Source organism: Bos indicus, chromosome 29 (genome assembly GCF_029378745.1).
Source record: "Bos indicus isolate NIAB-ARS_2022 breed Sahiwal x Tharparkar chromosome 29, NIAB-ARS_B.indTharparkar_mat_pri_1.0, whole genome shotgun sequence".
Classification (NCBI taxonomy): Eukaryota; Metazoa; Chordata; class Mammalia; order Artiodactyla; family Bovidae; genus Bos; species Bos indicus.
Window position 1 is genome coordinate 32,752,978 of NC_091788.1, and position 12,303 is coordinate 32,765,280.

Sequence of the window (12,303 nt, forward strand, 5' to 3'; positions counted from 1 at the left end):
GAACTGATGGTGTCCCCAACACGTCGCAGGGAACCCCCGCCCTGCCGCGCCCTCCCACCCCCCACCGCGTCGCCTGTGGTCCTTTACAAAGGTTATTACACATTGTTACACAGATTCATTGTACAGGGGGCAGAAGGGGAGGAGGAGCCGCGGAGGGAAGAGGGCGGAGGGGAGGGACGGGGGGGAAGGACGGAGGGAGGGAGGGAGGGAGACTGAGCGCCTCCCGCCGCTGTCGCTGGAGAAAGGGAGTGACTAGTGGCTGAGACTGGAGGGGGCTGGCGAGAGACGGGATGGCTTAGAAGCCTCTGCCCACAGGACCCACGCAGGGAGAGGCTCTCAGCAGAGTCCGAGGCAGCCCGTGATGGCTGGTGCTGGAGGGTCCCCTCCAGGGCCCTGAACGTCCCTGCATCGCCTCGGAGGGACACCCTAGAAGTTAGCATCAGTGGGACTTGGAAGCTCCGATCTCAACAAGTAAGTTGTCTTCTTTCCTCCTCCATTTTCCCCAGCTCACTGGTTCTGGAAGGCGGGGTGCACGCTCCCAGGGTGCCCACTGTCTGGGAGGAGCTGGCTTCACCCTCACCTGGCGGTCCTGGGAGCCAGCTCCAGGGATTGGGAAGGGCTTTGGGTGGCTCCAAAGTTCAGCCAGGAGAGCTGAGCTCCCCAGAACGGGCAGGCAAGCCTAGGCTGGCAACTTAGCCCTCAGAGGGCTGTGAACTTGGCTGTTCTGTTCTAGAGCAGGATACCCAGGTTCCCAAAGCCCCCCTCGGCTGGGTAGGGGAGAGGCCAGGGCAGTGGGAAGGGGTCATCTCTCCTCCCACATCCCGGGGAGCAGCTCTGCCTTCAAGTTGGGGTGTGAAGAGTCCCCGCGGTGGGGCAGTGAGCCCCCCAGCCTTAGATCCTTGGCTTAATCTTGCTTTCTTTCAATTCTGGCCAAATTGGCAACAGGGCCTTGCTGATTCTACCCGCCTGCCGCCCTGGTCACTTCCCGTGTGCCTGCCTGTCTCTTTTTAAACATCTTTCAAACTGTTCAGAAAGGCCAGGGGTCAAAGCTTCAAGGTCAAGTTTAGGGACTAGAGAGTGGCATCATTATTCCCGTGCTCCCCAACCCTGAGTGTCTCCCTGAAGACCTGTGGCGCATCCCCTACCCCCACCAACCAGGGCTCTCCTCTCCGGCCTGTGGGGCAGCCTATGCACTGCCGGCCCCTTGGACCAGCTCTGGCCCCCAAAGTTCCAGGGCTTGTGCCAGGCATTGGGTCAGGCAAGGCCAGCCCAGCACCTGTTCTGGGAGTCCTTTCAAATGCCAGCAGATCCACAGGCCCTTGGGTGTTGGCTTTATGTGCCCAGCTGTCCGCCCTCTTCTGAGCCTTTTAACGGAGCAGGTACTAACATCCTCATCCTACAGGTGAGAAAAGGCAGCTTAGCGAGGCCGCGTAGCTTACCGAAGGTACACGCCTTCAGGTGAGAGACTCCAACGTGTATCTCCACTTCATCACTAAGCTATGCACTGTAGGGCGGTTTGCTTCACAAAGTACTTCTCCATGTGGGAGGGAGTCAGTGAAAAGATGCTAATATTTAGGAACCAAGTCCTGAGCTAGACAGACTCCTGTGCATTCTACTGGACTCCAGTCCTCTGACGTGCTCATCTCACCTGTGTTAGAGGAGAGGCTGAGGCACCGAGTGCTCAGAGCGCTAGTAAGTAGCAGAGCCATTAACCTCTAGATGCTTGTCCCCTGGCTTCAAATCCAGACGGTTTCCACTGTCAAACACCAAGCCCGAAAGGTGTTTGGCCTTCCCACATCCACACTTTTCTCAAAACCCAGGAGTAAATCCCATCAACTGACTGGCTGAGGCCCTGGGGCTTCCTAGAATCTGGTGGGAGAACGAAGTGGGCCTTGGAGAGAAAGCCCCTTGGCTGGATTCTGATGTGAGAAGCCTGGTGGCCCTGACTGTGATTTTCAGCTATTGATCCGGCCTGAAATGGGCTTACTCCAATGTGGAGGCGCGAGGCAGGGACCTCAGAGGAAGTCCTGGGATGCAGGTGGGGGATGCTTCTTGGCAAGAATATCAGGGAGTCTGGAACACTTCCTGTGTGACCTGAAGCATTTTAGGTGCGTGATGAGGTTCTGTTTTTCTCTCTCCATTCACTACTTTCCGCACTGTTCCTCCCAGCCTCCCCTGACCTCACGGCATCCCACCCCCCTCTACCATTCTGAACCCACACAATCTGAAACTAACTTCACTTAGAACCTAAGGCTAGAAAAAAGACAAGCACTCTCTTACCTGGGAAGGGATGTTTGGAGGCTTTATCGAGTGTCCACTACTTCTCAGGCTCCCTTCATTAATCACTAGATTGATAATAAATTGTTACAACAGTATCGATTAGAACAGCACCAGAGCCACTGATGAAAGAGGAAGCATCCCAAGGAGAAATGGTCTGTGCTTTCCACAAAAGCACGGGGCTCCCAACCTCCCCAAACTGTGTTCTAGATTCCCTGTCTGGCTCTTGGACAGAGAGGGCATCACTCAGATACAGGCTCTCCTGTCTGCACAGCAGCCCGCCGGCATTAAGCAGAGATGGGCGAGCTCTGGCTGGCAGCAGCAGGAGGAGGTGAGGATGAAATAGGAGGGAGAGAAGGGCCCCACACTGTCCCAGGGCATCCCGGGAGCCCCCTGCTGCCTTCTCTGACCACAGAGTCAGATCCCAGTGGGACTCTCCGCCTTGGGCTCCCCTGAGTCTTTGGGCACATCCTGAGCCAGGCAGAGCTCTTTCCTCTGTGGGTCCAGCAGAATCAGTGTGGTCCTGTCACCAGCAGGATGTACCGCGGGAACCCTCTGGGGCTTTCTCCCTGCGTCTGCCTGGGTTTCCTGTCCAGGAGACACGGGCCAAGCTGGCCCGTGAGGATGCTGAGCGCAACACAGACAGTGGGGGCACCGTCTTCCTCCCTCCTGTCTGCTCCCTAAATGGCCAGGCTCTCCGTGACTCAGGTGGTCAAAACCATCAGCAACATCTTATGCATTCACATACTTGAAAACTGCACCCAGGTCTGTTTTTTATTTGTTTGTTTGTTTTTAAATCAGTTCAGCAACCATTGATTTGATCTCCTAGCATGTGCCAGGAATAATTAATTTTTGAAAACCTTGGAAAATGATCATTCGGGCAGGAAGGGTTGTGCTTTCCACTTAGGAGAATGTTAGCAGAAGTTTGCATTTTCTGAGCAACCCTGGTTGAATATTTAGGCTGCAGATGGGAGGGTGATGGAGAGAAGGGTGGGGCACAGGAAACCATTAGGTGGTTGGAAGGAGCCATTTTTAGATGAAATTTTCACCGTGTCGGAGCTACAGTCGGGTCGCTGAGAACCGGGAGACCATCCTCAGATGTCTAGAAGACTGGTCAGCCATGAAGGAATTGTTCTGTTTTTCCTAAAGATTAGAAGAAGGGGAGTTCAAACGTGAAGGATTGCAAGGAGACATTTGGAAAAGAAAAAAATCTGAATGTATTTCTCTAAGAGACCTGTGGAGTGGCTTTCTCTGGGCTAATTTTAAAACAGAGGGGACAGCTTCCCCTTGCTGAGCCTTGGCTGCTGAGGGACTGGGTACTGGCCTCTGCCAGGGCACCCCAGCTTATCTGGTGCCTCCTACCTTGACATTCTGATAAGTGAGCTATTCTAGTCCACAGAGCCCAGGACGGCAGTTAAACTTGCCAAGGGCTGTGCTGAGCTAAATGTCAGAGCCAAACCTTTAACACATGACCCTGGAGATCCTGGCTTGTGCATCCATGTTAGGTTCCATCATCACTCCAGACCAGAGCAGGCTGAGGGGCAGAGGTTGGGGATGTCTGCTCGGTCTGGTAGGTGGCAACAGCCCTTCCTGGTCCACAAGGGCAACCCGTATGGTGGCCAGAGAGGTTGGTGGGGGTTCAGACAGCGATGGTGGCGAGGACAAGCTTTCAGGCTCCCGTTTGCACGCCCTGAGTCTTGCTTGTTTGGGGCTGCGTATTCTGCCTGCCCTTGTGTCCTCTTTTGCATCTCAGGTTCCCAGCTGTAAACTCAGGAAGACCCTACTGCTACCATCCTCTGTTATTTCTTGCTGCTCATCAATGAAGGGAGGGAAAGTCAAGAGTGGAGAAGTGCCATCCGGGGCTGAACCTGTGCCCCTCGTCCTGTGCTTAGACTCTGCTCCCCTCCCGAGGTTGGGCTGTTGAGTGCTTGAGAGCCAGAGCCTGGCTGAGAGGAGAGTCATAAGACCAGCAGGGACGAGGTGCCACCTCTGCCCAAGGAAGCTGCCCTCTGGCGGGTGTCTCAGGTCCACGGATGCCCAGGTGCAAGACATCTTACAAGCAAGGCTATGATAGCTGGCACACCTGGGCTATTGAAGATGACCCTGTCAGACATCAGGGGACACAGACCCCAACCCCCCAGCCCCAAGTCAGGTTGCCTCAGTCACTTCGGAAAGTGCCCTTTATTGTATGGACTTAAAAAGTCTGTCATAGATTGCTGCAAAACTGTGTATGGAGCTCCTGTCACAGGCCAGACCTTGTGAAGAACTGGTGATGGAAGAGTGGTTCATTTGCCTGCCCTGGCCAGAGCTCTCTCTCTCCCAGGACTAACTGGGGGAGGTGGACATGCCACAGCACCGAGGCAGGGGGACAAGGGGAAGCACCCCCAGACAGATACAGGGGCCAAGAGGGCCCACAGGGCCAAGGAGAGCTTTCCAAGGGGCTCCACAAACCACATGGTCTGGATCACTGTGCCTTTGTAGTAAGTTGAGAAATACAGTAAACTAGCTACTTGCATTTTATTCTTTTTCAAAATTGTTTTCTGTATTCTAGTTCCTTCACTCTTCCGTCTAAATTTCAGAATAATTTTCTCTGTATCTACAAAAAAATCTGTGGGATGTTGATTAAGAGTGACATGAAATCTATATGTCAGCTTGAGGAGGATTGACATCTTTACTGTGTTGTCTTTTCATCAGTGGATACTGTATGCGTCTCCATTTTTTTCAGATGTTCTTTGGTTTCTTGCATTGGTATTCTGTAGTTGTGCATGCTGCGTGTTAAGTCCCTTCAGTCTCATCCAACTCTTTGCGACCCTATGGACCATAGTCTGCCAGGCTCCTCTGTCCATGGGATTCTCCAGGCAAAAATACTGGCGTGGGTTGCCGTGCCCTCCTCCAGGGGATCTTCCCGACCCAGGGATCAAACTCGTGTCTCATACACCTATCCGCATTGGCAGGCGGTTTCTTTATCACTAGCGCCACCTGGGAAGCCCATTTTGTAGTTAACACAGTTCTTTTTGATCTGCCAGCAACTAACTGTGTGACTCAGACCTTCATGTTACTTTCTGTGAAATGGGTATAATGACATGGCAAAGAGCAAGTAAGACAGATTTATTTCCCACGGACTGATTATCTTCTCTGTTCTTTCTTTTCTTCTTCCCAACTCTTGTTCTGATGCCCGCCCCCCACCCATTCTCATCTCATCACTGCGTCTTTCCCTTTCATCCTTTGTGATCTTAGCCACCTTCGTGCTCAGCTCCTTACTCTGCAGCACTTTCTGTCTCTCTTATTCTCGCTGCTTCTCCTGGTCACTAATCCTTCTGTGATGTTCCTCTTGTTCCTCTTTATTGCATCATGTGGGAGCTCACTTTTCCTTGCTTTCCTCAGACATAACAAGTGATCCTATGGCCAGTCAGTCTGGATTCACGTCCAGATGTATGACACTAGCTTTGAGGCAGTTTATTCATTCTCCCCTATCTATGCTTATATTTCTTCATTTATAAACAGGGGAAGCAGGACTTATGTCACATCTTTTCTGAAGTGGTTAAATGAGTATAAAGCATTTAGAGGGCTTTCCAGGTGGCTCAGCTGGTTAAGAACCTGCCTACCAATGCAGGAGATGTAAGAGACTTGAGTTCGATCACTGGGTCAGGAAGATCCCTGGGAGGAGGGCATGGTAACCCACTCCAGTTTTCTTGCCTGGAGAATCCCATGGACAGAGGAGCCTGGCAGGCTACAGTCCATGGGGTCACAAAGAGTTGGACAAGGCTGAGCAACAGAGCATGCAGCATTTAGAATACAATCCGGTGCACAATACGCCCCCAGTGGGATTCAACGATTGTTATTGTCTCGCTCTGAGTCTCTGGTCCTTTCTCATTGGTCCTCTCACCTTCTGTCATGGTCCCATCTTTTTCACTTGTATATAAGTCTATTTGTATTCACATTATATTGCTTTCTTGATACCGTCTTCTCCGACTGTATCTCACATTGTCTGATCGTCATTGATAAATTGGCACCAACCCAGGAAATCTGTCCCTGGGGTTGTTGAGAGGAAACAAGTGGCTTTTCATTTTGATTTAATTATTAATCTGCTTTATTATTTAATGCAGACAATATCCTCACAGTGCAGGTTTATGGTGAAAAGGATGTATTATCACGATTCTGCTAACTTTTAGAGAGCTAGCCAGCTTAAAAGGGGAAAATACTGGACAGACACAAATGTGGGGAAAATGTAAAAGCAATTAATTTGATTTTCATGGCTTTTATTTATGACTTTTCATACATCTACTCCAGGGGGCGGGGAGGGTGAATTAGGATTGTGACCAGTGAACCATGGTGGAGCATTAGGATGAATAGATGTTAGGGTGGGCTTCCTGGGTGGCACTAGTTGTAAAAAACCTGCCTGCCAATGCAGGATCTCCTGCACTGTAAGACACAGGTTCAATCCCTGGGTTGGGAAGATCCCCCAAAGGGGACATGGCAACCCACTCCAGTCTTCTTACCTGGAGATTCCCCATGGACAGAGGAGCCTGGCGGGCTACAGTCCGTGGGGTCACAGTCAGTCATGACTGAAGCAACTTAGTACACACAGATGCAAGGACCCACAAGGGCCCACAGCCGCAAGCCAAGGAGGCTCAAATGTTCCATCTTGAGCAAATGAGAACCTCAGTTACCACTGCGGTTCCATAGATGCACAGCCCAACAGTTAGGTACTTACAAAATGTTAAATTGCTTGAGAGGTACATGTGATTAAGCCTTTCAAATCCATAATCCATACATCGAATTTGTCCTGATTTTTGCCCTTTTAAAAATTAATGAATGTATTTTTGTCTCTATTTCTGCCAAAGGATTGAACTCCTTACTCAAATGCCACTCTCATTTCAGATGAGAATTCCATCTTTCATTAAAAACCCTTCAATGAAACACCATTTAATCTTTTTCTCTTTAATTATTATCTGTATCATGAACTCCTCGTGTTTTTGTGTCTTTAATGACCAATTAAGTTAGAATTAGTCTACTGTGCTTCAAATAAGGTACATGTTCCTCTCCAATTACCCAAAACTAATGCATAAGCTTATTTCTTCCTTGGAATCGTGGAGTCCCACCCTCCTCCCCCACCCCGAAACCAAGGATACAGTCTGAATGAGATGCGAGTCTGGGCTGCCCAAGGTTCTGAGGGTCCAGCTCACCCATTTTGCACCCAATACCCGCTTCTCTGTGCAGCCAAGAGCCAGGGTCACTTGCTAGACCTACTGTTAAACCTTCCAGCATTTGTGTTACCCCAAACACTGCAGGCCGTTTCCATGTCTACAGCATCATCATCGTGGGAGTGACTTAACCAGCATGTGTGTGTCCTTGGACAATTAGCCAACACAAAGCGGGAATAAAGTCATTAGATTCTCTTGAGCCAGCCCAAGAGTTCTGAAAAGGCCCCATGGAGATGCCTATTACCATCATTATCCCATAATAAGTCCATGTAATAACAACACTGGTATTATTTCATACTTCATACCTGCCCTTCCTTCTCTGGCTCACTCACTCAGTCGTGTCTGATTCTTTGCAGTCCCCAAGCAAGAATACTGGAGCAAGTTGCCATTTCCTCCTCCAGGGGATCTTCCCAACCCAGGGACGGAACCCACATCTCTTGCGTCTCCTGCATTGGCAGGTGGAGTCTTTATCACCAGTGCCGCCTGGGAAGCCTTTACCTGTCCTCAGCCAGTTACAGTTTGGATTAGGGGACCGAGTCCCTTATACTTGTGTTTGGTGGTGTACAGTTTTCTTGGTCAAATAGCAGGTATTTCATTGACATCATGATTCCTGTGGATATTTTCATTTCTCATACAGAAAAGAGACCCAGGGTTGGGATCTATGAAACAGTGTGTAATTCAGGGAAAGATGTGTGGACAGGGGAGCTGGGATTATAATTCAGGACCAAGATTTCACTCTGTCTGGTGCTCCAGGCTTGGATGGACATCAAGTGGAAGAATGGGAGAGTGTGAGTCCTACAGCTTCCCAGCCACGTGACCTTGGGCACGTCCCCTACTTTCTCTGAGTCTCAGTCTTCTTATCTGTATAACAGGTGCATTGCGCTTACTCCACAGTGCAGTGGAGATGATTAGGTGTGTTCATACATGTAAGGTTCCTGGTTCAGAGAAGAGTACACGCACACACACATAAACATATCCCTTCCAGGGAGAGTCCCCAAAGAAACAAGTCAGTATAACCCACTGCAGGACATAAATTGAACAGATATTTAAAACAAAAACAAAATGAGTATGAAGGGCCCAGGTGAAGCAGCCCACACAGGATACATGCTCTCCAAGGAGCTGTCTCTGGTCAGGGTGTGTCCGAGTCAAACCTAGGGACAGTTGACTTACCCTGGGAGCAGCCCCACCCTGCAACCACACACACCTTGACTTTGCTCTAAACAGTGGTCCTGTGCTAAGTCCCCTTAATCTCATGCTAAGGGGCCAGATTCAAGGGCTCCCCTGGGAGGGAGGCAGGGATGCCTGAGCAGGTGGGACCTGGGAGTTTGCGACAGCTACCCAAGGAAGGTCATCCTGACAGTCGGATGCAGCAGGGTGCTCCCCACCTGAGCGCCCCCACCTTTCACAGCAGCCCCTCTGCAGTGGCCTCTGCAGCTCAGCAGTCAGGACTGTGGTGTGCAAGTCATCGCACTGACCAAGGGTCCCACTCAGCAGGGCCTCTTCCTCCATCCTACCCCACTGGAAGCCCCCCGCCTTTCTCCTGGCACGTGCCCTGCCCCCCGTGCAGTCACAGGACAGTTGTGCATCCCAGAGAGAGGGGTGCCAACATCCAGTGAGCTGTGGCATCCTCTTTCCTGGGCATTGGGCCTAAAGATGAAAAGTGAGAATGTTAGTCGCTCAGTCAGGTTCAGCTCTCTGGGACCCCATGGGCTGTAGCCCACTAGGCTCCTCTGTCCATGGAATTCTCCAGGCAAGAATGCTGAAGTGGGTTACCATTTCCTTCTCCAGGGAATCTTCCCAACCCAAGGATCGAACCCAGGTCTCCTGCATTGCAGGCAGATTCTTTACCACCTGAGCCACCAGGGAAACCCTGGAGCAGGGTTAAAAGGAGCACACTTGCCGTGAGCCCTAGAGAGCAAGGAACGTCCTAGGCACAAACCAGCACCTGGGTTTCCCCCACTCCTCCTGCAGAGCCCTACAGGCTTCCTATTCCAGGATCTCCTCGTGGCTGGTAATCAGCATCCACTACAGCCCAGCCAGAAACTACCTCATACCCCACTGCCATAGCACCCTCCCAGGACACTCCCATCACCTTCTCGAAGCATCTATAGTCAGAATCTCTTCCCACTGGGAGCCACTTCTGCCATCAGTGAAGCAGAGGATGTAATGCCTCCCTGGGTCCCTGCTCCCTGCAGCATATTTTCAAGATGTGTGATTAGGAGGAGAAGGGAGATAGACAGAGGATGTATGGTGAGAAGAGCAGGGCCATGGCAACCCTCTGCGTAACAGAGGGGACTGAGGAGGAGCAAAGCTGTGGGCAGGGAGATGGGGCTGGTTAGGAGCATGGTGGGAACTGAGCCAGTGCCTCATTTCTCCCGTGTGACACCTGCATTGGCCTCATGGCTTCCTTTGTACTGAGGATTGACAGGCTGTGTTCACGGCAGAATCGTTAGTGCAAACAGGAGAGCTCAGAGGAGAATTCATTGGCATCACCACAACTCTTAACACCACAATCAGCCTAACTCAGAGTCCAAGGCAATGTGTCCGTATGGGGAGGAGCCTCTCTCTGAATGGGGAAACCAAGAGTATGAATTGGCTGCTGACAGACTGAATCTGACTCACAGATGGATTTTCTTTGGCTTGCTTGCTGTTTCAAAAATTGTTCAATTAGTTGTCAACATTGAAAAACAGATTTCTTGTTTAAAAGTCTTCTTCATTTCTAGCTTTTCTTGAAAAAGAAAGTAGAAGATCTTGCTGCAGCAGCTCCACAATCTTGCATGAGAGTATTAGCTGGAGCTGAGTAAGGCTGCCCCCTGCGCATGAGTACTCACCGCAGTCCCCACCACTCCCTATAGTGTCCCCAAAACCCAGAGGAAGTTTTGGTTGCATTTACCATGTATTTCCCTGGTGATCGCATTTACCATGGGCTTCCCTGGTGGCTAAGATGGTGAAGAATCCGCCTGCAATCCAGGAAACCCAGATTCAATCCCTGGGTTGGGAAGATCCCCTGTAGAAAGGAATGGCTACCCACTCCAGTATTCTTGCCTGGAGAATCCCATGGGGCAGAGGAGCCTGGCATTCTACAGTCCATGGGGTCTCAAAAGAGTTGGATATGAATGAGTGATTGAGCACACGTGCATGCATGCAAGCCAGTAAGAATCCTCCCTGACTTTGGAGTTCTTGGTTTCTAAGGAGATGATCCTACCCTCAGGCTACATACAGTCCGTGGGGTCACAAGAGTCAGACACGATGAGACAAAAACAAGGAGGAGCAAGCGGGTTGTCTGGTCAGTATGCACCTGCAGTGTGTCTGTGGTCAGAGAAGCAGCAGCTCCTCTCACTGACCTCACTCACCTGCCTTTGGAGGCAGCAAAGTTGGGTGCCAGCCTCCTGGATTCTGGTCACCACAGTGTGCCCTTCTCACTCAGGAGGGACAGGTATTCACCCCACTCCTGGCAGAGGCAGGCACATCTGAAATGAAGGAACATCCAGCCAGAGTCGTTCAAGGTGAGATCAGTGACTGCCAGCTCGTGGTCTCTGGTCTGGAAGGGACCAGGGCGTCCAGACAGAGATGCTTCTGGGAGTCAAAGGAGCTCTTGGGGACTATGTCAGGACACAATGTGTTGCCTGGCACCCTGTCTCCTTGGAGCGATTCGAGACCTGTGTGAGCGGATACTGCTGTAGTGAGAAAAAGTCCAGGAGCTGCTGTAAGCACAAACAGGGGGCTTTTAGCTGGGGACAAAAGCTGGAGGGTGGATGGAGGAGAGGGGTGTTGGCCCCAGCTCTACGCCTGGGCAAAATCATGAACTGGTTTCCAAGCACGGATCAGGATGTGTCGTCAGCTTCCTCCTCGGCCAGGTGTTTCAGAGCTTTGTTTAGAGGCTTCGGAATCAAATGTGTCCAGTTCTGCCACTTAATAACTCAACGGCCTTAAGCAAGTTCCTTAATCACTCTGCTTTTATGATCTGAACATGAAGCTGCTAAAACTGACTTAATAGATGTGTTTGAGCATTAAATGAGACTCTGCATAAAAGGCACCCAGCACGGAGATGGCCAGTCACGGGGGTTTACTACGTGAGCTTTTCTTTTCCTTTTTTTTTTTTGTTTTATTTTTACTTAAAGATCCAATTTTTTATTTTCATTCTTTAGCCATGCCACATGGCATGTGGGATCTTAGTTCCCTGACCAGGGATCAAATGCATACCCTTTGCACTGGAGGCATGAGTTCTAACCACTGGACCACCAGCGAAGTCCCAGTGCGTGAGCTTTTGTGATTGTCTGCTCCTGTATCTCATGTCAAGAAGGCTCACCTCACTCCACTCACTGGGCACCCTCTTCACCAAGCCTTTCCTGAGCCCTCCTCAGCCGCTCAGGCCAAGCTGAGTCAGGAACCCCGCCTTCGCCCCTCTGTCACTCTCTGCGGTGTCTTTTGCCTGTGTGTCCCCACCAGTGCGTAAGCTCCACGAGGACAGAATGTCGAGCAGGGGTTCGCAGTCTCTGTTGCCCGTTAGAATGGCCTGGGTTGGGCTCCCAGGGTGTAGGACCCAGGCATCAGTCAGCATGGCATCCAGCTCCCAATTGATCACAGGGGGCACGCAGGGGGAGACTGGCCTCAGGACCAGCAGCCTCAAGGTCACTGGGAGCTGCTGGGAAAAAATGCAGAGTCTAGGAACCCCAGACCTACTGTATCAGAATCTGCATTTTAACAAGACATTTGTGCGTGGAAAGCAAAGAAAAGGGGTGATGTGCTGCTCCATCCCCTACAACCTCTGCTCCTGAGCCATCATGTACATTTGTAGGTGATGCTCAGTGGAGGGTCACTG

General features: G+C 51.0%; 1 protein-coding gene across 1 annotated transcript in view; it reads left to right on the top strand.

Annotated features, from left to right (window-relative positions):
• The first annotated feature begins 214 nt into the window (after positions 1-214).
• Positions 215-12,303, top strand: part of KCNJ5 (potassium inwardly rectifying channel subfamily J member 5) — a 33,297-nt gene continuing 21,208 nt past the window's right edge. Inside the window, exon 1 of the mRNA XM_019954514.2 lies at positions 215-471. The gene's annotated coding sequence lies outside the window, so the exon portion shown is untranslated. The remainder of the gene's footprint in view (positions 472-12,303) is intronic.